This window comes from Ammospiza caudacuta, chromosome 16, assembly GCF_027887145.1.
Source record: "Ammospiza caudacuta isolate bAmmCau1 chromosome 16, bAmmCau1.pri, whole genome shotgun sequence".
NCBI classification, from domain to species: Eukaryota; Metazoa; Chordata; class Aves; order Passeriformes; family Passerellidae; genus Ammospiza; species Ammospiza caudacuta.
Window position 1 is genome coordinate 13,819,645 of NC_080608.1, and position 27,017 is coordinate 13,846,661.

At 43.0% G+C, this 27,017-nt stretch overlaps 1 protein-coding gene across 7 annotated transcripts in view; it reads left to right on the forward strand.

Annotated features, from left to right (window-relative positions):
* SGCD (sarcoglycan delta) overlaps positions 1 to 27,017 on the forward strand; it is a 306,728-nt gene that overhangs the window by 112,068 nt on the left and 167,643 nt on the right. Inside the window, exon 1 of one of the 7 annotated variants that reach the window (XM_058815059.1) lies at positions 1,337 to 1,395. The exons of 5 other annotated variants lie outside the window; for them this stretch is intronic. The gene's annotated coding sequence lies outside the window, so the exon portion shown is untranslated. Of the gene's footprint in view, positions 1 to 1,336; positions 1,396 to 27,017 lie in introns of those variants that run through there. One more of the 7 variants, XM_058815056.1, reaches the window with a different exon arrangement.

Consider the following 27,017-nt stretch of genomic DNA (forward strand, 5'->3'; position numbering starts at 1 on the left):
TCCTTGCAATGAGTGTGTGAGTTTTGCTGGGTGCCTGGCGTGTGTGAGGATCGGCTCCAGAGATGTTGGTTGTTGGTGTGACTGTGGTGCTGCTCCTGCCTTGGATAGGGGGGCAGGAAATGAGCTCCCCTGTCATTCCTGAGCCAATCCAAGTCTCACTCTAGGTCTGTATAAATGATTTGTGTGAAATTATTATTAAGGCATTAAACTCTAGGTTGGACTTGGATTATATGTTTATTTTTTTTTGTGACCATCAGATCTGAAACTTGGCTCTTATTTAAATCTCACACTTACGGAAACTTCATCTTTAAGAAGAACACTGCACTTTGAGAAGGTTGTGCTAAACTATAAAGAATTGGCCAAACTGTTGCTCACTTGAGTAGATGAGACCTTTCCTTATTGATTCTCTTCATCTTGGGGACTCGTGATTACCAGAGTACTTGACTGCCATCAACTTTATCTGTTCCCACAACACCCTTGTAAGACAGAAGTGCTACTTATGCCCATTTTGTAAATGGTGAACAAGAAACAGAAGTCACTTCTAGGTCACTTTTAAGTGGCAAACATCTGTCCCTGATTTTCAGGCAGCTGGAGGCACACAGCCCTGGCTGAGCACCAGATTCAGTTATGGATCTTTCTGAGGTCACTGCTCCCACCTAATCCAGTTTCTTCCACATGTCCTGCTCTCCCAAGTAGAGAGGGTTTTAATTAAGTGATTACAGTAACACTTAATGACATCAGGACTCAAGGTTTCCCTCCCTATCTCTACTGAAAACTGAAACATCTGTTCAGATAATGTGAGCTGAGTTCATCTTTGCAGCAGGGTGTTTGCTCACGTGAGACGAGCAGATTCCCTTTTAGCAACACTTACGAAATTGTGCTGATGGAAATCTTATTGCATGAGGAATTAGTTTAAATGGATCTGCAGATAATGTGCAGAGCAGTAGTTTTTTTTCTGAAATTGCTCATTTTTAGATTAGTAGGATCTGGTTACTAAAATGCTCTGTTCGGCTGAAAAGGCACATTTAATAAATATGTAAGAGAAATTTTTAACTAGCCATTAAACATAGTTAATAAATTTTATCTTGCAAGTAGAATTGGAAAAAAAACCTGTTCATTTAATGTGTTTTATGGCTCTCATAGCAATTAATTGTCTTCATTACATGAATATAAATCCTCAATGTAATTCACCTTTTTCAGATTAACTGCTATGGAAATTTTCCCTTTGCTTTGTTTGGACTAGTAATATTATTTCTCTTTTCTAAAAGTTGAATATCAACATCACTTTTTTTTTTACCTTTTCCAGATGTTCTGCAGATCAGTTCCAGTTAAAAAAATCCCTTTGTGCTCCAGGCCAGTGCAGGGGTGGTGTTGCAGCTGTGCTGCTCTGACCAGGTGAAGCAGAGACTTCTCCCTCTCTCATTCATTGTATTATATGGTCTGATAAAAACTTACTCTTTCTTCAAATTTTTCCTGTTTATTACATGATTTCATTTATTAAATCAGGAAAAAAACCTCTGATTTTATATGCCTGTGGCTTTGGCTCTCACAGTAAGACCCTAATGCAACTTTTCATTGTCTTTGCTGAGGGGTACAGGTGGCTGTGTCTGAACATTTGTCAGTAAAATTGTCCTCCAACATTATTGTGGGGAAATTTTGGTTGAGGCATCACAGGATTGCTGCTTGAATTCCCAAAATTAAGTTAAAAGCTGTATTTTGATTAAAGCCTTCATCCCCTGGATTGAATTTTGCACACCAAGCAGGACAAGAGGACAGCATGCAGGATCGTGTTTTATGTTTTTGGATATGTTTTTTTATCAGTGAGCAGGATGAGCTTTTTTGCATAAGTAACATTTATGCAAATGTTTTCTAATGTTTCTGGACTGTTTTGTCAGGGTGAGGATATAAAACAGCTATTATATTTGCATGTTTTTGTTGCAAGATCAGCAGACTGGCTGTTAAGGTATCAATTCCCTTGATGACGCCACTTCTGCAGCCCCATTCACTCAGCTTCTCCTCACAGGGCTTTTATTGAATCCATCAACCTGACACATATCAAAGCACAATTTCTGATAACAAATATCTTGTTGTAAAATGAATTAAAGAGGTGATAGCAGCGGCAGAACCGAGTTGAATTTCTGAAAGAAAATAAGAAACTCCAATACTAACATGAGATTCTTAAGATACCAATCACAGAACAGAAATATAATAGTCCTTTACCTGTTCTCCTGAAGTGCTGAGAAGTCAGTGGGTCTGTCTGCAGTCATTGAAATGGCCTTGCTCCTGGGCTGGCAGCTTGTGGCTCTGCCTTCTGCCCTCTGATGTTTGTAGAGGTGTTTCAGAAAGTGTGATGAAATTGGGGTTTGTTTTCTTCTGGAGACATTTCCCCTGCAAGGAGCAGCAACCTCCTTGTAGTAACTCTGCACTCCAGTTGTGCAGAGACCTGGGGACTGAGGAGAGGGAAATGCTGGTCTGAGTACAGCACATGTTCTTTCTCTCAGGAGTCAAAGCAGTTTGGAGCCCCCTGTCCTCGGCAGAGCTGCTGCTTGGCACCCATGGGCTGTGTTTTAGGCAGAGTCCAGCCAGGGTGGAAAAGGGCCTGTGTTTCTTTGGGCTGCAGGTGGTTTGAAATTAGCTGGCTCAAAACCTTGATCTGAGGACAGATTGTCTCCTTACAGCCTTCTTCTATCTGTTTTGCTCTCTTCATCCTGCTTTTCTATTCCCTTTGGTTTTGCATCCCTCAGAGGACAAGCAGCTTCTGGCAGGGCTGCCTTTGCACTGGTGCTGCTCTCACTCTGCCCAGGCTCATTTACTTCTGATTTTTGGCTAGCATGCTCTGTAAAATACTAGCTAATCATGCTTTTTGCTCTGTGGCAGGCCTGCTTTCTGGATAAGTATCCACTGACAGTTTGCAGCCTAGCAGAGAGGAAGAGGAGGGCAGCCAACAGTTGATGTGGAAAATTAATTATGAACTGCCATCCTCCTGCCATGTAGTTAAGGCAGTTGTGCATTGCAAGCTTTACATCCAGCTGTGCATTTCCTTCCTCACATAGTGGGAATGCTGCCAGAACAAAGCTTAGTGGAGAATGTCTCATATGGGACTGATCACTCAGGATGCTCTGGAGCATGTGTAGAGGTGTCCTGTTAACATTCAGGTTCAGAGGAGCTGCAACTTTTTATATTTTCATCCTTCAGGATGACATATTTACTCATAATGATCCTCAAAAAGTGTCCATGGAAGGGGGGAGTTTGACAGGCACCGGGCAGCCCTGGGAATGCAATTACCCAAAGGAGCAGCTCTGTCCCTGGACAACCTCTGTCTTAATGATCACAGGCATTTGCTGGAAGCCCCAGCACCATGGGCAGATCAGGAGCTGTTCTGGTCTCATAATTGAAGCCTGGCTCCCACCACCTTGGGCTGAGCACTGCAGAGCCAGCACAGCCCAGTCCGAGTGCCAGAGATGCCCTTCCTCAGGGAGCCCTTTAGGATGTGTGAAAGAGTCTGAAAGAGGGAGGGCTTTGGAAAGCCCTGACAAATTTTAAGTGGCTATTTGGGGCTGAGCTAAAGAAATGAGTACTTGATGTAACTTTCCTGGATGAAGCCTTTGTTTAGTTCAAAGGGTATTGAAGGGTGTGGTGGAAACAGCATTGCGATGCCACAACAGTAACAGGTGTGAGGTGTTACGGACATACTTCTCTCTGTGTTTCTTCAGACCAGAAAAACCCTTTTGGCTGCTGAGGTTTTCAGTACCAGAAGTCTCCACTTTGTACATTTTTATTACAAAATTCATTGCCACAGTTGCTGACTGATTTAATGGTTAACTGAGGGGTGATCTCTAAGAAATACCAAGGATTTTGTAAAGGGCCAAATTGCTGTCTGATGGAAGTCACTGACTCAAATCATGATGGTGTGAGCCTCATCCTCTTCCTGAACGCTGCCTCCTGATTGACATAAATTCTACTTTCTTTCTAGTGCTGTCATGCTGATTTTTTGCAGCCAGGGGACTGTATTTGGAAGTACAAACCCATTGCACAGGTTTAGATGTGCTGCAAATAATTGTGAATGTCTAATGAAGGGAAGCTAAAACATTCTGAAAATGTTTGGAAATCAGAGGGAATGTGTGCAGCCAAGCGTTAGCTGTGAATGGAGAGTTCTCGTTGGCATCGTTTAATGGGAACTTTCCAGCTCCCAGTTTTGTGGTGAATATGTAGATAACAGCAAAACCAAAAATGCAGGATTGCTGTAGGTGAATGGAAGGAGTCTTTCACCTCTGGTAAAAAAGGGGTAAAAAGTGAGCAGCATTTCTGTTTATGGCTGACACCCCCTCAGTCTTTGCCTTCAGTTACTGGGAAGGGGCCAGCAGAGACCCCACAGCACTGGCCTCCTCTAAAATAGTTGTGTCTTACTCCTTCACAACACCAAACACCATCTGTTTTTTACTCCTGACTATCCAGGAAAAAACAGAGAGAAATTTTTTACCTTTTTTATTTTTTTCTCTCTCTCTGTTAGCTGGGGTAAGGTAGTTCCATTTATATCTCGCAGTGCCCTTGACATGAGTGGCCAGATGCCTTTTTGTCCACCTCAGGAAGTGGTCCCTGACCTTTGTGGAGATTCCCCTCTTACCTTTGTGGAGATTCCCCTCTTCCTTTCTTCCCAGTGCTGCTCTGCTTTCCAGTCTCAATGCAGTGTGAGAAGTAACACTTCAGTTTTATGTTGTATAAAGACTTGGGCTTGAGCAGCCATCAAATTGATGTGCACTCAAGCTGTGCTGTGATGCCATCACCCACGTGGATGGAGAAGCTGAAAAATCAAAGCATTCTGAATGAAAAAGCACCATGAGGGTTAAAACTGTGCCATTTGCCTGGAAGTCTTTGTGCCTCTGTCAGGTATTGGAGGTTGTCAGCTTCTCTCCTTCTGCCCAGTCATATTCTGATGGGTCTGCACCAGCATGCTGGAAATATAAAGATAATAAAGAGAAAGAGGAAATATAAATATAATAAAGATAAATCCAGAAGTTTTCTACAAATTCTTTTGCATTTTATGTGTTAGATTGGGTGGGAGAGGTGGTGCTTGGCTGGCACTGTGGGGTAACACCTCCCAAAGTGCCCTTGAGTTTATGACTGAAATAGGGAGGTTGTGAGTCCTTCTGGGCCCTGTTGTGCTGCCCCCAGGGGTGACACCAAAACACAGAGGATCCCTGCAAGTTTCCCCTTGGAGTGCTCTTAAAAGGGGGCAAAACAACAAAAATAAAAAAGTCTTTCTGCTTAGGAAGGTTTGTTGGCACCTGTCCTTGGCTCAGGAGCACAAGGGCTGGGCAGCCCTGCACTCTGCTTGCTTTCTGTCTGGGAGGAACTTCTAGTTGTTAATGATTAATTCAAATGTTTCATGTCATGAGTACAGTCTGCAGAGAGTGATAAATCTGTGGTGGGTTAGAGGTGGAGGTTGCTCAGTGCTGACAATTAGTTTGAGCCACAGGCTTTGCTTTCATTGGCATTTTCACAGAATTAACCTGGACCTTGTCAATTAAAATCCAGACACATTTTGATGAGGGACATCTTCTTCTAATGATAATTGTAATAATATCACTTTTCTTCATTTAAAACCTGTCAGGCAGGCCATGTTTCCTGCAAAATAACTGCCCAGTTTTCACATTGCCTAAATAACTAGGAAGTATCTTTCAGGTTTTTTTTGAGCTGACACTTCATCACCAATAACCAAAAGCATATGAGGCCAGAGCTGTTAATCTTGGAACACTTACCAACTTCAGTCAAGGTAATTTGACTTTATCTGCTAAAATAAGCAGGTTTATTAGCCTTCACTTTGGAGGCTAATAAACATTTGATAATTGCCTCAAGTCGTTGATGGGGATTTATCCTATTTAGGTCTTCTATTTGACAGTGTAGCTCCAGAGCATGTCCTAGGCAGTGATCCATTTCCTCAGCTCGTGTGTTCATTAGGTGGAGGAGGAAAGGTTGATTAAGGAACTTGTCTGAGCTGCACAAGTCTGCAGTAGAAGTAACCCTGGAAATCCTCTGTCCTTGTATATTAACTGCAGTGGTTTTACTTGTGTCTGTAAATACATTTAGGATCTCTCTCACACCACAAAAATGGCTATTTAATAGTTGCAATAGGATGGGATATCAGGTTTCAATTAGAAACCCATTGTGGTTTTATTTTAGCATAGCATGAAAAATAAAAAAGTGAAAACACTGTTTAGTTTTGCATGGAGAAATACTTTTCATTTCTCTGAATGGTGGTTCATGAGTGAAATCCTTCACAAATAGCCAGAGGAGGGAAGCAAAAAACTTATCAAGTAGAACTATCTAGACCTTGCAGTGTGTCTGATCTGAGCTTGTCCATGTGGGTGGAAAATGCTGCACTTCTTTATTAAAACTTGCTTCTGCTCTGGTCCTTCTCTGAGAGGTGTAGAAGAAGGAACTCTGATTAATTATGAGCACCTCTAGGTGATGCCATAATATAAGTAACAATAACCCACCTTATTTTTATAGCAGCTGGAAAAATGTCACCAGTTTTTTGTAACAAAACTCTTTTGTTTGTTTTGTTGTTTGTTCAAAACTCTGGACATAGCATGGACTCTGAGTAGGAGATCCAGGCACAAAATACTGCACTGAAGAAAGACTGAGGAATGATAACTGAGAACTAAATGGGCTTGGGCTGCTGTGTCTGTATTCTAGGAGTTTATAGTTGTGCTTTCAGTCAATGCAAAGAGGAATCCACCTCCTCTGTGGCAAAGCCTTTCCCTTTGCAGTGTGAACTGGCAAGCCTGTAATCTGCATTCTGGGGAATATGGAAATCACATTTACAACAGCTTAGCTTGAAGGCTGTAAATATTATCAGATATTTTTCCAGTGAGCCTTCATCAACTGAGCTGTGTATCTCACTGCGCTCATTTTTTTAAGAGTGCATTAGGGGTGATCAATAAAACCTGACCTACCTCTGCAAGTTAAAGAAGCCTGATTTTAAATGGCCAGACTTAAAGAGATTAAGATCTGCTAACAGTGATTTAAAGTGCAAACAAGGTCCATTTACATGCCATTTCTTTTCCACTTTTGAGGTTTGAATTGCAGAGGAAAACGGGTCATGTTGGACATTAAAGCATGGAAGTGGAAGCTGATGCCCTGTTGAACATGTCTTTATGTAGGGGCTGCCTTCCTACCCTGCATTTCACTGTGTCTTACTGACAACATAAGGTAATTCCTGGCTGTGGAGCACACCTAACTGTGCAGAGTGAAGACTCTGTGAATTTAGACTATAAACAGTATTTCTTGTTTGGTGCTTTTGATTTCTGGGAGATGCCCAAGGGGGAAAAAAGAATGTGCACGAAACAAACAAACAGACACAACATAATAAAAATATATATCTGCTGTTTAACCCTTGGAGTAGATTGTGGAAGTGGAGGCTGGAAGAGCAGCACGTTCCTGCAATGCAGGTCTGGCTGGGCATGAGGAAGGGATGGATTGGTGCTGTAGAGCTTTTGTTTTCCCACCTCATGACTTTTAAGCATTTAATTTAAGAACTTGGAAGCCATGTGGAATGGTCTTGTGTCATCAAAGACAGGTTTGGTTACACAAATGAAATATTTCATTGCCTTAAAGTTAGTCTGAAAAGTATTGTAATAAGCAGGTCAGTGAGTCAAACATGCTGAAATAAAACCTCCTGGCATGAATGCTGTGTCCTGCAGGCATTATCTCTGTTACAAAGAACTGCTTGAGAACATTTTAAGTATTTTTGTGGCACTTGTTTGTCATAACTACCCAGCCATTGGTCCATTGGGCTAGTTCTGATTACTGTGGTATGTAGTGTGGTGCCTCTGGAGATTCCAGCTGAGATTGGGTGTAGTACCTGCATTTCCTGATGGTGTGTCTCAGTTTCACACAATCAATCACAGTGTGCCAGCTGCTCTTCCTCTCCCCAGCACAGTTCACACTGAGAGCAAGAGGAGTGTGGACTCAGTGAGAGCCATCAGAAGGTGCTCAGATGTCTCCATTGTTTCACATGGAGCTTGTGTGCATGAGTTTTGCCTTAAGGCTTGTGTGCATGCCTGCTCATACTCTGTTGGACTAGTTACTAGTAAAAGTTATCATTAATTTTGTCCCTAAATGGTTTTATCTGTCTCTATGGCCCTCGTTTGAGCCCTGCTATGCTCAGTGCTGGGGAGTGAGGTTGTACATGACAGTCCTTGGCCAAGAGAGCTTTTTTATCAAAAATCAGAGTGTAGTGGGAGGAGGAGGCAGGGATTGCCAGGCAGAGAGGAGGCGACAGATGGAGCACAGCGGTGCAGATGAAGGATGTGCTGAGCTTGGTGTGTTGTGGGGCATCAATGATCAAAACTCCTCTTTGTTGTGGTGCCTGTACAAGGCTCACAGCAATCAGGGATTTGGTTTGCTGAGACTAACTCCTGCCTTGTTAACTACTACCTCTTGATTATTTCTGTCTATATCCATCTGTTGCCTCTTTGCTGTTAGATCTGCAAATTCCTTAGGGTTCACACAGCTTTTTCTTTTGGTGTTTGTGCACTACTGAATTCTGTGGGGTTCTGGCCCAGGGTTAATGCTGGGAGCTGTTACCAGTGGCATTTGCACATGAAAAATAGGAAAACAATTATTTTTACGTCCTGATTATCTTTATTTGCATTCCAACATCCTCTGAATCTTTGAAACCGAAAACATTATTTAAATGAAAGATACATGATTATAATTATTGTCATAATATTCTGTAACCACAAATAGGTCAGCGCAGGAAATGAATTTTTTTTGGTGTGTGGTTGTTTATATATATATATATATACACACACATCTGTATTTGTCTGGCAGGTAGATTTTATCTTACAGCCTCTGGCTGTTGCTTTCCTAGGTGCTTATTCATATTTAATTGAGCTCCCCCGTGTATTTGCATACATAAATACACACTTGTTTTTAGCACCTGTCTGCATCTTTTAATTCTAGATGGACCCTGAGGCTGCTGGCTCTGGGGTTTGTGCATCCCCAGGTAGATGGGTGCTGCATGTTGCTCCTCTTTCCCAAGCCCTGAGCCCGTGTCACACTGGCCTGCCAGCTGAAGCTTCCCCTGCTGGCACCATGCCACAGCCAAGTGCTTTCAGCGAGTTCTCAGCCATAATGCTGAGCTGATTTCTGGGATGCAATTCACTGCCACGGTTATCATATCAAAAGGGGAGTGATTTACATTTCCTGCACGTCTTCGTGTTGCCAGCCCCGGAGGATGCTGCAGAGAGAAAGTTAAGGCAATTTGATGAAATAAGGAAAATGAGCCTATTTACAGCATTGCATCTTACGCTGTGGAGGAATTTGATACAAAGTTGGCATTAAGTACAAATTTAGGCTGTGCACTGAGATTATTTTGGGGACTTTCTTTGGCTCCCAGGGAAAAAAATAGGAAGATTGTTCCTGAAGACTGAATGCGTGGGGAGAGCTGTGTACTTGGCTTTGTGTGCTGCAAAATAAATCTTTATCTTGATTTCTTATTGTGTTGCCCCTTTAAAGTCTCTCCTCCTGATATTCATCCAGAGCAGTGTCTGCATAACCTGTTATCTTTGGGTTTTATCTGACCCCCTCAGCCCTCTGCAGTTTCCTCACTGAAAAGGCATTGAGCAATCATGCCAGCATCATTTGTACAAAGTGAAACACTTTATGCTGAGGTATTTTAAGCACGTTCCTACTGGAAATGCCATAGGAATGGCAGGGCTGCAGCGTTTGCTGCTGCTGCACATTCAGCTGCCCCATTTGTATGCTGGAGCACACACAGTGGTGGCTTCACATTCATTTCCTGTGTATCAATTACTTATTAGTAATCCACAAGCCCAATTAAGGAGCTGGAGGTGGGATGTGATGCTGAGAGTGTGGCCATGCCTCTCCTGTTGGAGTCTGGAGAGGGAAGGGATGTATCTGGTGCAGGTGACAACTGGTGCTGTTATCTCTGAGACAGATTCCTTTGGTCTTGTCTAACTTTGGCTTAATTTCCTATTTTTTATGAGCATCTTTCTTGGCTGTATTGACTGTACTGTGATGAGGGGCTGTGTAAAAGGAGTGCTTAGGGAGAACAGGGCAAAGCACTCTTGGATTTACTGCACCTTATCTTTGTCATTTAAGGTTTTGATATTGTGTACTTGCAGCTGCAAATGCAAAAATATGTGCCATAAGTTTCATAAGCTTTCCAGAAATGGCAGCAACTCCTCTGCAGGGTTTGTAGTCCCAGGTCAGGGTTTTTTTAGGAATTGGTGAATACAGGTCAAAAAATTCAGTTTCAGACTGTTCAGGACAGGGTATGATCTGCCTCTCATTTCACTTCCCTTTTCTTCCTTACATTTCAGTGAAGAAATATCCTTGTTCATGCCTGTGTTTTACCTGCCTTTAAAAGCTTTGGAGCTTTGCATAGTTCTCGCTTAACTTCAGCAAATCCTTTAAAAGCAGATCACAGAGACTGACCACACCAGGCAAATAGCACCGTGTCACCTTGATTAGTTTGGGTGCCTGACCTCCTCTTCCTCCTAACCTTGACTACTGCTTCTTGTCATCTTTGATTTCATCTTTCTCCCTTCTGTTTTCCCCCCTTTCCCTTTACTGTCTGTGAAGATTTGCACTGCCTGATGCTGTCACCTCTCCACACTGCTTGAATCTCAATGCAGGTGCCCTGGGATGAGATTACTCTCACCCTTCAAACTGATACGTCTCCTTTAATGTATGATGTCCAAAGAGAAGACCATTCCTGGATCCTGGGAATTAAAACCAACATGTTCACATGTTGCTTTATCCAGACAAAATGTAAACCTAGTGGAAGTCAGATGGCAGTGTTGGTGCATGGCTGGCATGCAGCAGGTCACCACACTTTCCTGTGCAAGTTAATCACTGATGAAAAGGGAAGCTCTGCACTTTTCTTCTGTCCCTCTCCTTTTTTTCTCTCTGTTCTACTTTTTTTTAAAGAACTGATTTCCTTAGGGAGTTGTTAATGCTCAGGGCTTTTTACCCTGACATTTTGGACAATGATGTGACAACACAAGTGCATCTATTACTCTTCCTCTGGAAGCTGACTGAAGTAAGGACTTGATGGATAATGGCCACATTTTCCAGCAGCACCTGATGTACATGTGAGAAGAATGACTGAGTGACCTGCATATAAAGCCAGACTGTGTCAGGCACAAAGTCTAAGCTCAGAACTGGGAGGGAAGACTGAGAACATGAACTTTCCATCATGAGGTCCTTATTTTGCTCCCCTCTCTCCTGCAGGAAATGTGGTGCTGTGTTGAGGCAGTGCAGGCTGTGGTGTGGGAATGTGTCATCTCCTTCATGGCAAGGAGCAGGCTTGTGTGGCATGGGCAGCTTTAAGAGAAGGAGGCTGCACACCTGGAAATGGAGCATCACTTCACCTTTGGTTGCTAAAGAAAGTTGATTCTCCCCTGCCTTGAGTAGTCAGTTTACAAATTGAATGTAAAACAGCACTGGCTGGATCTTGCATTCTGTGCTGTTCTGGGAGCCCTTCAGGGAGAAAGGAAGAGAGCTGGAAGCCCTTGGGGCTGGTTGGGGTTCTGGATCTGGAAATCACAGACCAGTGGAGCAGTGAGGTGTGCTGGTAGGATTGTGTGCCCTTGGTGCTTTGCTGTGTGCTGTAGACCTTTTGCTGAGGCTGATACTGCTCTGCTTTATATTCTACCATGCTGACTTGCTGAAGCTGATTCTGAACTCGTGCAGCTGGGAAGGAATGGGGAGGAAGGGGAGGAAGGGGGGTTACAGTGGCAGGGCTGGGTGCTCCCCTCCCTGTTCCCCAGCACATCACTCAGGCACAATCCCACTGACCCCTGACTCGTCTTCCTCCAGTTTCTCTCTGCAACACCACAATGAGAAGTGATCAAGGGTTCAAATAGTTCTCATGGAACTGGAGAAGGAGAAGTGTAAGCAGCAGTGCAGGACCGTGTGCATTTGGCAGCAGGAGCACAGGGAGGGGATGGATGGCAGTTCTGCCCTCACCTGAACCGTGCTCATGGGCTGCCAGAATGCCCAAACCTTTCCCCTCCTGATCTGCTCTGGGGTATCATCAAAGTGCATTTCACTATGTACTTTCTTCTTTTAATGGCTTTAATAATTATTAGGTGAGCTTTTAGGCTCAGGGAGTAGCTCACAGGTGAGGAGCACTGTACTGAAGTCCATTGTATTCTTGATGTTGTAGCAGCCCAAGCTACAATTGTGCCTCAGGACAAGAATGTGCTCCAAGCAGACCTTGAGTGTTGAATTATCATGGAGAACACGCTCAAAAATATTTGTGAACCACCAGGAAGTTGCAGTGTGCCAAGAGAAAAAAAAAATAGCATAGTGGAAAAACCAATCTGAGGTTAAGTATGTGTTTCTGGAACATATTTTCTGGGAATAAATTCCTGGCTTGTCTGTGCTTCTGATTTTCCATCTTGCCAGGGGCACTCCCTCACCCTTACCTGGGATTTGGGGAAAACTGAGTAATTTGCCTGACGTGAGGTAGTCAGGGGCCACTCTGGAGACACCAGAGAACATGAGGCAGAGAAATCAGAGTGCCTCCTGTAGCAGTGCCTGCTGTCATGCTTGTTCGCCAGTTTGTATAAGGCAGAAGTGTCTGCAAAACTTCCTTTTCTCTCCCTAATGTAGTTTATGATTGCAGTACCAGTTGCTTCACGTGGAGTAGGGTGCTCCTGTTTCAAACAACAGAAAAACCCCATAAAATATTCTCCAAAGAAATGATGATACCCCATGTTCCTTATTAGCAAAGATTGCGCCAAGAAATATGTGGCTGTAACAAGGAGGCTGAGAAACATCCCCAGTGTCACAGCAGTAAAACAGAATTGCACTGGCACACTCAGGCACACCCAGGCACACTCTGGCACACCTTTGCACACCTGGGCACACTCTGGGACACCTGGGCACACCCCTTTGAAAAAAATCAACTCGCATCACATGCACAAACTTCAAAAGGTCTTTTTTTTTTTTTACAGAGACAGGCAAAATTATTTTCAAGCAGGCTCTGGTGTTTTTTACCAAACTTGTTGGAATATTGCACTGATGTGGGGACCTGTTGATTCCACATCCCAGGTTAAATGACTGTTCAGGTTTCCTGTCACACTTGGGCATTACCACAGCAGGACTCCTGCCAGGATTCTGTACCTGCTGCCTCCATGTGTAAGAGTATTATTTATTAGCTGTGGCTGGAACAGGGGCTCTGTGTTCCCAGGGTGTAATCCTCTCTCCCACTGCAGGAAAGGTGCCCTCAGAGCCCTTGCTGCCTCCTTGTTATGGTCCCTCTGAAATGGGAGCAGTGATGTTCTTTCATATTGCTCCATCCTGGAACAATGAGTTGCTGCTGTTCAAAATGGGCCCATTTTCCAAGAAAAAGAACAGTAAAAATAGATAATTTTCTGAGCTTTCATCAAGTTCAAACCTGCTTCCCCAATAACTGAATATAAATTTCCCTCTAATTGTGGGTGTTTTGAACCTATCTTGGTCCTTAGAATAGCCCCTGATTGGTAAGGAGGATTTTCAAAGCATTAATCACCCAGTTCCCTGTGGTTTTTGGCAGGAGTTTAGTGGCTGATTTCCCTTTGTGGCTTTTCTGTTAATCTCTCCTTGACCTCCTCTCTCAAGCAGACTCAAGGGTTTAACAGCCAGCCTCTCCCAGTTCCAGGGTGGTGGATGTCCATGGACAGCCCCAACCAGGGCACAACGTGGTTCTAAACTCAATGAGCCGCTCTGGGCTGAGCAGGACTGTTACACTTGAGCCCTTGGTTACTCTGTGAGGAAGGAAAATGCCTTAATTTTAGGTTCAGTTGTTATTCTAGGCTCCTATGAGAGTTAAAAATGAGATTTTTTACACTGGCCAAAGTGATTGTGAAGGTGAACACTTCTGAATGTGGGAAAAGCTTCAAAAGGCCAAGTATTTGGTCAAATAGAGGGGGTGTTGCTGGGAGGTTTTCTTGCAGGATTTTGGTCTCACAGTCTGGTCCAGGGCTTGTGGAGATGAGGGGATGGGCAGAGAGCCCAATGTCTCACCTGGATCTGTACCCACCCAGATTCTGGAGCCTGCTGGGCACAGCCTGAGCATTGCTCTCCTACCCTGGTGCAGTGGGAGATTGCAGATGGCAGAGATTTGGAGAAATTGGTTTAGTTTGAAAACAAATCTCCTTTTCTCCTCCAGATAATTTCTGTTTATTTTTTGAAGGGGGAAAAGCAATCAGGGAGCTAAAAACAGCGTAGCCATGACAAGTTGGTGATGCCTGGCCTATTCCAGAAGGCTTCCTTGTGTGTAGTACAAAGTGTTTCTGTTTGTGCAAATGAATTACTAAAAAAGAAAAAAGCTCATAGCCTTTTGGAAGCCATGCTGAGACTGAAACTGCCAAAGAGGGAAGGAGGGAAATATCCCCAAATGGCTGAAATGGTGCTGATGCCTCAGGTTTGAGCTTTTATATTTTTCAGATTCTGTGCTGCTTTAGTGTGTGGGTCTGGGCTTCATATTAGAGAATGACAAGCTCTTGGCACACAGTAGGGAGACAAAACAATTCCTGCTCTAGCTGGGGACCAAGGACAAATCATCCAAATTTCAGCCCCAAAAGCATAAACAACATGGGCTGAAGAGAGAAAAACAAGAAGGCTTGGACTTCATGGGCTAGAGCTATAATTGGAAAATTAACTCAAATATTCTAATGTGTAGGGGGATACAGTATGGGCAAATGAAGGTGGTGTAGAATGGAATCTTATCCCCCAACAAGTTACAGCTGAACCAATTACTGAAGATTAGGAGCAGGCCTGATCTTAACAAGCCACACCTGTAGCCAGTAAGAACAGTGGTATAAAAGAGTGGATTGGTGTGATCTGGAGTCAGATGAGTGCTGCAAGGATCAGGAAGAGTCAGTGCTTAGAGGAACTGCCTGTGAGAAACACTGAGGAGGTATGAAACTCTGGTGATATGGAATCCTTGTGCTATAATGATATAGGACTCTTGATATATAAGATGACACTAATGGACCAGAACTTCTAAAAGTGTGAGACCTGTGATCAGTTTTTCATTTTGTGACCATTTTGGGTTCATCTTGGGTGTAGCCCTGGCTGGGCTCTTGTGCTGCCCAAGGTGGTTCTGTTGAGGTCTCCTGATAAATCCTGACTTTATTCTTTAGCTCTGCCTGGTCTCTGTTCTGGGTCAGCCTTCCCAAGGCGTCAGTGCATGGTGACACCTGGCGAGGAGCACTGGCTTGCAGGGGATCACGAGAAATTGCTCGGGCATCAGAGTTGGGCTTCAGCCAAGCAGCCCACCCGCACTGAGGCTGGAAGGAGGTTTTTTTCCTGTTTTTCTGAAGGTGGAGAGGGAACTGAGACTGCTGGAATGGGCCATGCAGGGCAGAGAGAGTGTGAAATGCAGCAGGGCACCAGCTGGCAGTGCTGATAGCCCTGTAAAGGGAAATGTTTGCAAGTGAGAAGAGATGAACGTGTGGATGTGCTTGTAGGATCCTTGTTACCGTGTTATTGAGGATCTCCAGGGACAAAATAGCCACTCATGTGTGGAGGTAAACAGACACACGCTATGTATAAATAATGTGTGCAAAAGCAGCTTCTGAATGCAATTCCCATCATTATTTAAAAACCTGCTACTTAGGCAAATTATTATAATTCCAGTGACACTAACTAATCCATCAGTAATTAGGATGGAAAATGGGAATAAATTCCATGGAAATTATCTTGATATTTCACCCATCCAGTTGTACAGTAGTCTTCTTGAAAAATAAGCTGTCATTTGCCCAGGGTTTTTTGGAGGGCTATAATTTAGCTGATTAAAAAAAAAAAAAAAAGGCAAAACAGGAAAATTCCCCTGGAGATCTCTACGTTGGGTTAAGAACACTTAGGTTTAGAATAATACAATTGGTAGTGCTTTTGCTGTATCTTCTCTTAGCATAGCTGATTATGTAAATACTGATAATAATTCTATCTTCTCTTGGCACCAGTGGCATCCTGTGGGCTCTGTCCTCCCCAGGCTCAGTGAAGCCTCGTGGCTGCTGTTTTGCCAGAGATGCTTTTGCTGCTCCCTTTGGAGAGCTCCTCCATAGCATTTCAATCTTTCAGAACTTCTTCCATGAGTAACAGGAACTGCAGATGTATTTATTAGCGCTGGGGGTGTTTATCCTGGAGAAAAGGAGATTGAGGAAGGAACTTATTGCTGCCTTCACCTGCCTGGAAGGAGGTTGGGAGAGATTGGAGGGCATCATTCTGAACTAGGTATCAAGTGATGAGATGAGAGGAAATAGCCTCAATTTGTACCAAGGAAGATTCAGGTCAGGATTTAGGTAAAATTCCTTCACCATAAGAGTTGTCAAGATCTGGAATGGACTGCCCAGGGATGTGGTTGAGTCACCATCCTTGGAGGTCTCTGAAAGCTGTGTAGATGTGGCACCTGGGGACATGGTTTAGTGATGGATTTGGCATCCAGCACTGGGGTTGTTCAACATAGCTCAGTATTCCTGCCTTGAAGTAAACACAATTTGCCAAAATAACAGTGGGGTGTTGGGAGAAACAGCTTGTAAAACCCCTTGAGTGATGTTCCAAGTGCTGGGAGCTTTAAAATTCACCCTTTTTGATCTGCCAGCCCCGTGGCCAAGAATCCTAATTGTTTTACATACTCCTAAATATGCCAGAGGAATCAGTTTCCTGTATAGGAAAATGTGCTTTGTAATACCAGTTCCAGTATCTTGCACAGAACCTGGTAATCAAGTGAGTTTGTTCCTGGGCTTTGCTCCCTCTGGGGAGTAGATTAAGATCATCAGACCTCTTTCACTGGCAGCCCCAAACAAGTTTGAATACCTGTGCTGGAGGAGTGAGGCAAATGCAATTCCTGCCTTACAGTGCCTGCCCCTATTGAAGCAGGTCACTGTCAATGAAAAATGCTCTCACCAACCTTTAAAAATGGGTTTTTCTGTACTTCTGGTTCTGCTGAAGGGTAAAGCTGTACAGTAATTGATTGGTGGGGCATGCAGACTGGAATTTTGTGGGATGAAATTACAGGGCTGTAATTGGTTGTCTCTGGTTTCCCCACTTTTCCCTCTATTGTATCTTTTTTTCTCTGCTTTACCTTCTCTTTATTTCTTGGTGTTGGAATTGATATCTGAAAAGTTTTAAGTGGTTTAGTGAGGAAAGCTGAAGTTGTGATTCAGGAAAATTTGGATTTTCAGTTTGTTTTGAACTCTTTACATCTTGGAGCCCTGGTCAACGCTGCTGGCTGAATTATGTTGAAGCAAACATCTTGTTTAAAAAGCCAACCCAAAATCCTCAGTAGAGTAGGACACCTCTTACAGAGAGAGCCCCTGAAGTATAGGGGAGGAATTCTGAGATCCCTCTGTCACAGCAGGAGAAGGAGATTTGGTTCAAATCCTTGGGATCTCCACGCTGGGTCTGCAGACAGGAAAAGTTTCCATTTGAAATTTGTGAGTAAAGATGTGCACAGCTGCTTCTCCCTCCTCAGATTTTAAAACCTTATAGGGTTTTTTCCTTTTGCCTGCTGTAACAGAGGTTGTTCAGCTTCTTTTTTTAGTATGTGTTCCTTTCCCGATAAGATGCCTGATTCCAGTGCCTCTCTCAGCAGGCAAAATTGCTTGAAGGTTTTAGTTTTAATTCAGGAAAGTTTCTTGGAGCATCCAAGTAGTTGGGCCAGTAGCAGACGCTGTCTCAGTCAGTTCTCTTTCTCCCCAAAATACTGTAATGCCTCCTAAATTTTTTCAGCTATAACATAATTCAAATGAGCTGTGATTCTTGCTAAAATATCTGGGAATGTTGAACAAATATATGATATACTGTATCATTGAACAAAACTGTGTTTTCCTTTTCATTTTGCCTTTTTTTCTCTGTTTTGTTTCATCTGTTTGCTCATATTTTTCCAAAGTCAAAAGCCAAAAACTCACCTCAGCAGTGCTCCACCACACCTGCACTGACCTAATTTCCAGGAAGCCCAGAACTAAATCCGCATTTATTCAGCAAGTGCTAAACCAACAGAATCTGCTTTCCAAATACCAGATCAATTGTGGATGTTGGAACAAGGGATTGAGTTTCATCAGGGTTTGTCTGGGTGAAATGAGAACCAGGTCTGGGGCAAAGTGGTGCCTCAAACAGAGGTGAGAAAAGCCCTCAGGGGACAATTCTTCAGAGCATGTGGCTTAGGATTGCAAACAAAGCAACAGGTTTCTGATTTTCTTTATTTTTAGGACAAAAGTATGCTATGCTTTGTGTTTGGAGGAGAGGTGGTAACGCACAAAAATAAAGGAAAAATTTAAAATTAATAATGCTGTGATCAGCTTTCCTAACTACAGCAGTGTGTAAAAGCCCTGAACACTGAAGAGTTATGTGAAGGAGGCAGAAGACAATCAGGGTTTGTTCCTTGGCAATACTTGCTGAACTACATTTCTCTTGACATTTTGGCTTCTCAAAGCCTTCTCCTGCTCCTCTTTCACCTCCTGCCTCAGCCCCTTTGGCCATTGCACCACATTGACCCAGCCTTTCCAGAGCTGTCCTTGGCTGCCACTGGCAATAAATCCCACTGCACAAACCACAAAGGTTCACACACACCCTACCTTCAATTCCTTTTTAAAAAGCAAATTTGGCTGTGACATCATTTTTTTCCCTCCCAGTATTTGCTGGGAATCTGCACTAGGATTTGGAAGTAGGGCTGAAAGTTTTAGATCCAGACAAGCAACTCTCCTTTCATTAGCTAATGCCTTTTATTTAGCAATAAATAAATAAATAAATTACAAATCCTTCCTTTTTGGTCTTTCTGCCCCATATGCCTCTGCCACAGCCTTTTTTCCATATAATTAATCAGCCCATATCTCTCATGCAGCTCTGCTTGTCAGCAGGGATTAAAGCCTGACAGTATTTAATCATCTTGTATTTTATAGAAAACTAACACTCTCCCTTTGCTTCCTCTTCCCTCCTTTCCCTTTCATTTCCTTTTCTGGGTGTGTAGCACAGTGTCTGCTCTGTCTAAAGTTGTTATTCAGGGAGTGACAGGTATAAAATTCCTTTCTTGGCTTTCTTCTTCTGTGACCCATGTAATTCCTTCATGGGATCATTTGCTGTGACATTTTGGGTGTGCTGTGACCTACCCTGTTAGCAGAGGCCCACCACATGCTGAGGCTGTAGAGTATGTATTGAATCATGTTTTACTGTTATTTTTTTTCCCCTCAGGAAATAGAGTAAAGCTGTGAGCCAAGTGGGCTGAGTAACTAAGCCAATTATTATTTCATGTTTTTGGGGTGATTTAGCTGTTTTGAATATATGTGAGCAGCTTGGACATTGACTCATTTTATTAATTTAGGTATCTTATTAAATGATGGATCTCAGTGTTTGACCTGCTCACAGAGGTCCCCTTCAAGGGTAATCAAGGGGTGGAAATGGATCCTTCCTTCAGGCACAATACTTCTATTTCAAGGTATAAATCCCCATGGATAGATGACTCATCTCCCAGAAGGGCTTCTTTGTCTCCATTGATGTTTAAATAAGTTGTCCAAATAGAGATATTTTTGTCCGAGATGTGGAGGGAGATCAGTTGCGTGATGAGGTTTAAGTCTTTGCCACAGGAATTCTGTTCTGGTGTGAGGTGGGATGGGAGGCTGAGGGAGCTGTCCATGGTCCCATTCCCTGGATTTGGGGAGTTCAAGGGACTCTGATTTGGTGCTGTGACACCCAGAGGGATGAACCTACACAGAAAATGCTCTTTCTCCTTTTTCCAGAGCATGGATTGGCAATTCCTCAGATTTAAAACAATCACTCTCTTAATTTAATTAGAACCCCCCTCCTTTGGCATGGGTGATGTCAGATGTTATAAGATCTGTAGATGGAAAGGATTGAATGTATTCTGTTCAATTTGAATTTGTAGGTTAAGTAGTGTTGACCTGGATAGCTTTTATATGGGAGACTCCCCAGAAATCCCAAGTGCCATCAAAGTAAATGGTATTTTGCTTCCCCCACACCAAATATAATGCCCCTGGAAAATGTTTGCTTTCTGCTGCTTTTCTGACATGGCTGAAAATTGGAAGAGGAAAGGAGAGGGAGAGAGAGACTTAAAACAGTTGAAAAAGCAAATTATTTTCATGTCCTAGGTAAATGTTTTCTTGCTGCAGAAGAAAGTTCTGTTTATAACAGGGTTCAGGTGCTGAGAGAGGTCATAGGAGGTAGCAGGGTAAAACCTTTGGCAGATGCTGTTGAGTCCCAGAATATTCTTTTTCCTAATTCGGTTAAGAAGACTTCACCTTCACTGATACTTGCTGTGGGAGGCAGCTTATTGTCTTTGGCCTCTTTTACACTCAAATGGTGGATGAAATGCTTGGTTACAGATTTGACAACAAAAGTCAAAGAATAAATCACAATTTTTGATGAGAATTAGGTGTTTTTCTTCATTGACTGAAGTGGTGAAGTGAAAAAAAAACACCAAAACAAACAGATCTAAAGACAGTGAAGAATGCAATATTTGCTGTTTTCTTTCAGTTCTAACATTGGCAACTTCAGATAAGCAGACTGAAAATCCATACCTAAAAGCAGCCAAGTGGCTCTTAAATGGAATTTGCTTGTGCCAGAAATCTCAGGGACAAATGTTTGTTTTGTGTTGAATGGGCTGTCAAACTAATGATCAGAATAGATCTTTTTGGCCTCAAACCTTTTTATCAATACAGATTCTTCATTTTTCTTCCAAGAGTGGCTGAATGGATGTTTATATTTTATGGGAAACAGCAGGCTAAAGTAAAAGCCAACAACAGTACAAGAAGTTGGGGCTTTTTTAAAGGGAGGATTTATGATGTTTAAGCCTTGATTTATTTAAAAAAAAAGAGCACAAGCAGTGGTTTTTAAGCACATTTGCCAAGGAAAAAGAGGTAGAAAGCTGCAAAATAAAAGTTAGGAAGTGATAAATGCAGACATCATTTAATGAAGAAAATTAATTCTACAAGCAGAGTGATACAGAAAGGAAACATCCGTTATTGAGGAAGGGGCATTGAGGCAGAGGACATTTGTCATCTCAAGTGACAATTAGATGAGCTCCAGAAAGAGCAGGGTAAAGGAGGTAAAAATATGCAAGGGAAGAAAATGAGGCGAGGAGAATTGAAGGAATACAGAGCAGACTTTTTCAGGTCTGTTGGCCTGATTTATGCTTTTACACCCTCCTTAGCATACAAACATCCCTGAAACGAAGAGCCTGCTTTGCTCTCATTACTGTGCAGTCCTGTGGGCACCACGCTGGGTAAATCTGCTTGGCAGCAGCACCTGGGAGCAGCTGGGGCACTGAGCAGAAGGTGGCTCAGCAAAGGAGAGCTGAACCATGGGGGTACCTTGTTCCCTGCCTGCTGTCCCAGGGGCTTGGGCAGGAGACAGGTGGGAGAGGAGCTCAGGGTTGTGCCCAAACCTGCTCTGTAGAGCAAAACCCTCTGCACAGGCTCGAGAACACCACGGTCTGTCCCACTGTACTGAGCTCCACTCAGTACGTTCACCATGACTTGCCCTACTGAAAAAATCAAGCTCTGTTTCCTTCTGTGGGGAGATGAATAGAGATGAGAAAATCCTGATTCTCTTGGGGGAAATTCTTCTTTACAAGTTATTTCCTCTGTGTCTCTGCATTTGGGTAATACAAGACCTCCACCATGCCCCACGGGTGTTGTTTCCACGGGGGTCTCAGGGCATTGAGTGTACAATTTAGCTTCTGCCCAAATATTCATGTTTAGAGAAGAGAGAGCTTTATATTTTTGCTCTTAGCATTTTGCATTGGCAGAAGAAATTGGTGGACTGGTTTGAAATAGAAGTGCTGACAAAGTGGACGAGTTTTCTGTCGTTGATGCAATTCAGATGATCCTGATGGTTTCTGTCATCAAGGAGCTCTTGTAATCCCCCACTTCCCATGGATTTCAGATGTCTCCTGTGTTCACTGCTGGGTCTCTTCCATTGCCAGAGCCCCTTTGATCCATTTCTCCATGGCTGATGTCACAGGGTAGCCCACAGCAGAAACTTCCAGCACTGCCTTTGCACAAAGCTCCTGTTCTGGAGATCCTCTCATTTAGTCCAGGATGAATAATTCAAACCCAAATTGGGCAGGATGTCCCAGCCAGCCTTTTATTATTGCAGTTCCTTTGGAAGAATGATGATCAAACCTGACAAAGGTACTGGGATGTCATGGGGAAGGGGGACAGGGGGGCATCAGTGCTCCCCAGGTGTGCCCTCATGCCTCAGGTACCCAGTCCTACACATGTATCAGTACTTTAAAGGAAATCTCTACAACTCTGTAGAAAATCGGGCAGAGGCATCACCCATCAGGCTGTTTCAGCTTCTAGAAATTCAGTCTGTTTTAAAGATTTTATTGAGAGTTACAAGTGGAAGCAGATTCCTTCAAGATGAATGTCAGCTGTTTATACATATTTTTTAGAGCTTGCTTCTCATTCTTGGTGCGTTTGGGGTAGTTTTTTAAGTGTTGTATGACTGTCAGTGTCAATCTGTGTGTAACACCCTTTCAAGTGGCCAAGTTTGGCAGGAATTGAATGTTCTGCCGAAAAAGGGGCTCTTCAGTCCCAGGTCAAGTAGGGTTTTAAGCTCCAAAAGCTGAGTGATTGTGTGTCAAATACTGTGCCTGTGGTTTTGAGCCAGCTTTCAGCAGTTCTGCACCTGTGATTAGTGCTGTAAAAGAGTCAGGAAGGTGGAAAGTCCTGTGGTTTTAAAAGTCAAACTTGGCCTAACTCAACCAGATTCACTTAGAGCCCTTGGGGCTCAATTCTTACAGAAATAAACTTCTCAGGACTGCAAGCCATGACCCTTCCTCTTCTTTTGGGATTTATAAACTTACAACTTTTGCATGTGAAATGCCAGAAAAGTGAAGTTGTTATTATTTATTCAGTTCTTTATCATTATTTTTTTATTCTACCTATCTTACTAAAAAAAAATACCAAATAAAACCCACCAAAAATTGTTGCTTTAGGCACATTATACAGTAGGAAATATTCAGTCTTGAAGTCAGCAACTGCAAGCTGTGATTGTCCTGTATGGAATGGTTACAGGGAAGAGCTGTGCTGTGATGCTAGGCAGGACAGCTTCAATATTTTTGGCAAGTGGCAACTTCATGGTATCCTTTCTGTCCAACAGCTCTAAATAAAAGAGAATAATCTTTTTGAGCTGCTAGACTGGAGTTGGTCTCCTGTCTGTGGTACACACCAGAGGCAAAGGTTTTGTAGTCTGTGGCTCTGCTGTTTCAATCCTGTTTATACATCATTTATTTCAAATTAGTGAGACTTAGCAGGAATCCAGAAATTTGCATCTGCTCCAGTCAGGGCCAAATAGGCAAAAATGGAGCAACGCCACAAGGACTACTAGGAATCTGGTGGGTAGTATTGCTTAAATACCATTGCTGCTTTCAGGGAGTACCTTTATTACAATTTCCTAGCTGCACCAGCCCTGTGGGCAGGCACACAGGAGGATGGGAGCTGCCTTTGGGCAGCCCTGGGGAAGGGTATTTTCAGCCCTGGGGATTGTTCCAGAGCAGTGCTGGGTTGCAGACACCTCCTGAGGATCTGCCCACTGGCTCTGTGTCATGCCAGGAGCTGCCTGAACAAGGCATTAATTATCCATTCCTGTGCATTCCTGGTTCCAATTAATTTACAAGCTTAATCTTTCAGTTTGGTTATGCAATTTGCTCCATGAAATATGGCTTGTGTTCTTTCCAGTAATGAAAACCCACAAATAATCCCCATGCCCTAAGTACCTGTCCCCATTATCTACCGTGCTCATAAGCGCTGCTTGCAGAATTATTTTGCCTGGTTAATGTTTGATTCTGTTTTTATTCTAATTGGCACTGCTGCTATTTTAGAAGTTGCCAGCCCATTGGTGGATATTGTGGTTTAATGCTTTTTTTGCCATCCCCTACAAGCTCCACTTTGCTTGTTTTACAAAGCCATTCTGAGTTCCTGTGCAGACACAAGTGTTCACTGGGGCTGGCCCCTGCTTCCATATGGTGCACATTAATCACAATTCAGCTATGTAAACACAAACCTGCATTTCTTGCTGCATACAGTTGCCCAGCTGAGGCTGAATGAAAGATTTCATTTTTGTAAGTCATATAAGCACACCTGAGACTTTAAACACAGTGTGATGTGACTCTCTGTTCTATAGAACACATCAGTTTGCTAATTAAAAATCTGCTCTTATGGCTGATGGTTGTTTCTTTTTATGAAGCCCTGGAATGCTGCTAAGTAGGTCTGGAATGGTGATGTGTGGTTTATTGTTTCTTCCTAAAGTTGTTTCCTGCCTATTTTGTCTGTAATTTCATTGTCTTGAAGAGTCACTCTTTGCTTTTCATTTATGGTTTTAATAGAGTAAATCTGCAAGGATTGTTTATAGTTGAAATGTTCTCAATTGTATATTTCTGAACAGCTTGGATTTAATAGCTGGTTTATGTTTGGAATAAGCAAGTAAAAAAAAGTGAAGGGCCATGAATCAACCCGAGGAAAATAGAAACAAAGTCTTTAGACAGTAAGTAACAAGGCTGTACACCTTTTAACCCAGAAAATTCATCAATCCTTTTGTCCATGTGTACACTCATCACTTTGCTTTGATTCATGTGTACTTCAGGGACTCTGATGCTTACTCTAGGTGGGAACTATCAATAGAGCTATTACAAGACAGAACACAGCCTGTTTCAAGTATTCAGCTCTTTGGGATTTTTTCTAAAATATTGCCAGTAGATAAGCTGCAGCGTGTTAGTCAGGCATAAAGTTATCCAGATTTTCTAAGAGCAGGGTTTAATGTAAAATAACATGTTAGGCTGCAAATGCAATATTTAAAACTCATATAGCAGGGAATGTGTGGTTACAGGGAAGGGAGAGACCCATGGGTCATTCTGTCTCTAATAGATAATTATTAATGAAGAACAGCTTGAGAATTTGACATACACAAATATAAAACTTCTGATGTGTCTTTCTGTACTATTTATAAGATTTGCTGTGACCAAGAGAGACTCCGACTTTGAGCAATTCTTAAGTGTAAGCACACGAAAAACCTAGTTTTGATCAATAGTTTTTATGGCAAAATCCATAAAACAAAACAGACCCTTTATACAATTCAGAACAAATAATTCAGATTGCAAGCCCTGAGACAATTTCTGGTTAAGCTTGGCTGGAGGATGATGCTCTAACATGCAGAGTGGGCTTGTACAGGATTGGCATTTAAATATAATCATAGGAGTAGATGGTTGAGAGTCCAGCAAGAGCCACAAGCAACTGAGTAAGTTGCTGGCAAGAGGAGCTGATGGGAAGGACTGCAGTGATTGCAAATGAGGCCTGACCAGGAGGTAATGTGATTAGTGTTCTCTGAGAGCAAAGTACATTGCAGAAATTAAATGAAGCCTGGAGTGAGGTGGAGGTGGGGGAGAAATCCCATCATTCCTCCAGTTTCATCTCATAAGAGCTTTATCATTTTCACTTGTGGGTCATTGCTGTTTTTTGGGATTTTTTTTTCCCAAGCCTTGTGCTGAGGGTGTTTGAGAGTTATTGTGAGATTTGAAAGAATGCTGATGTTTTGATCTTGTCATGCCTGAGAGTCCTTTATAAATGTCAGAGTTGGTGCCTGGAAATCTGGGACACTGCTCGGCCGCTTCTCTTGTGAGCACTCAGCTAATGAGGCCACCAGAGAGGCACTGCTGAGCGGCCTGGGGTGGTGGCCCTGCTGCATCCAGCCCCTGGAGAGGCAGGAGGCACCTGGTGTGTGATGGCCAACAAACTGCCAAGCCTAATTAATTAATTAATTCATCACAATGTCTGGCATTCCCAGCATGGGAATGTTTTCAGGATGCGCGGCAGTTGCGGTCACCTCGTTCCCTCCTGACTCTCAGGATGTGGGGACCATGTCTTGAGGTTTTGGTGGTGTGTCCTGCCTGCTGCACTCAGACTTTATCAGAGCAGGGTGAGATAACCAGAGCAGGCACCTGGGGCAGGAGCTCTGTTGGCCTCAGAAGGTTTTAATGCAGGTTAAGCCACAGAAGCGATGTGACACCAGCACCCATCTGACATCAGCAGTCACCAAAAATGTGACTAAATACACAGGAGATATGATAAGTTTTTCTAGACAACTTTTTTTGACGTTTCATAAACATGCAGCTCTTTCAAGGCTCACTAAGGAGTTTGCTTTTTCAGGAGCAGTGATTAAAAATTTCCACACTGTATTTGAGAGGAACAGGAGGGTTGCTACAGGAGATCCCACCAGCTGCCACTCACATGCCTGAATAACTGATTTGCACTGGAGTCTGGCAAAATTGCTTTTTTGAAGATACTGAACAAGAATAGTAACTTTTTCCTGGTGTACCAAGAAATTATATATATAGGCATATATTGACGACAAATTTCTTCCCTCCAAAGTACAGCTGTGAAAGGGCCAAGCGCTTTCCTTGTTCAGCAGGACACAGAGGCCCAAACTGGCACACAAATAATTTCCTTGAGTTCAAGAAAAGTTCTCATGTGCTTTAATTTAGCTGCTTAAAAGGTTTTGGGCTGAACTGTGGTCAGTGATGACACCAGCGTCCTGCAGACTTGTTGCTCCCCAAACCTCTGCCAACATCTGTCTCTACTGATCCTGAGAAGCTCAGAGGAAAAATCCTGCATTTGAAAGGAACATAAAGGATCCTCGACAGCAATTCAGATGCACAGATTAGGAAACCACTTTTCTAAAGCCCCAGAATGTCACTTTTCACTGCCTAGAAATTGGGTGCTTATGTTCTTCACACATTTTGGAAATGGCAGGTGTCAGGCAGAAGCTGTGCTGGTGCTGTAGTGGAAAACTCAGTTACTAAAATGTATTTTCCCCAAGAGAAAACAGGATTTTCCTGAGTGCTTGCTGTGCAGGGCATAGGTGTGGTTTAGACAGGAGGTTCACAAAGAAACAGCAGCACAAATGGGTTTGTGTCTCACAAGTATCACCTTGTGTATGTGACAGTGACCATGTAACTCTTGGTAAATCTATTGAAACATCTG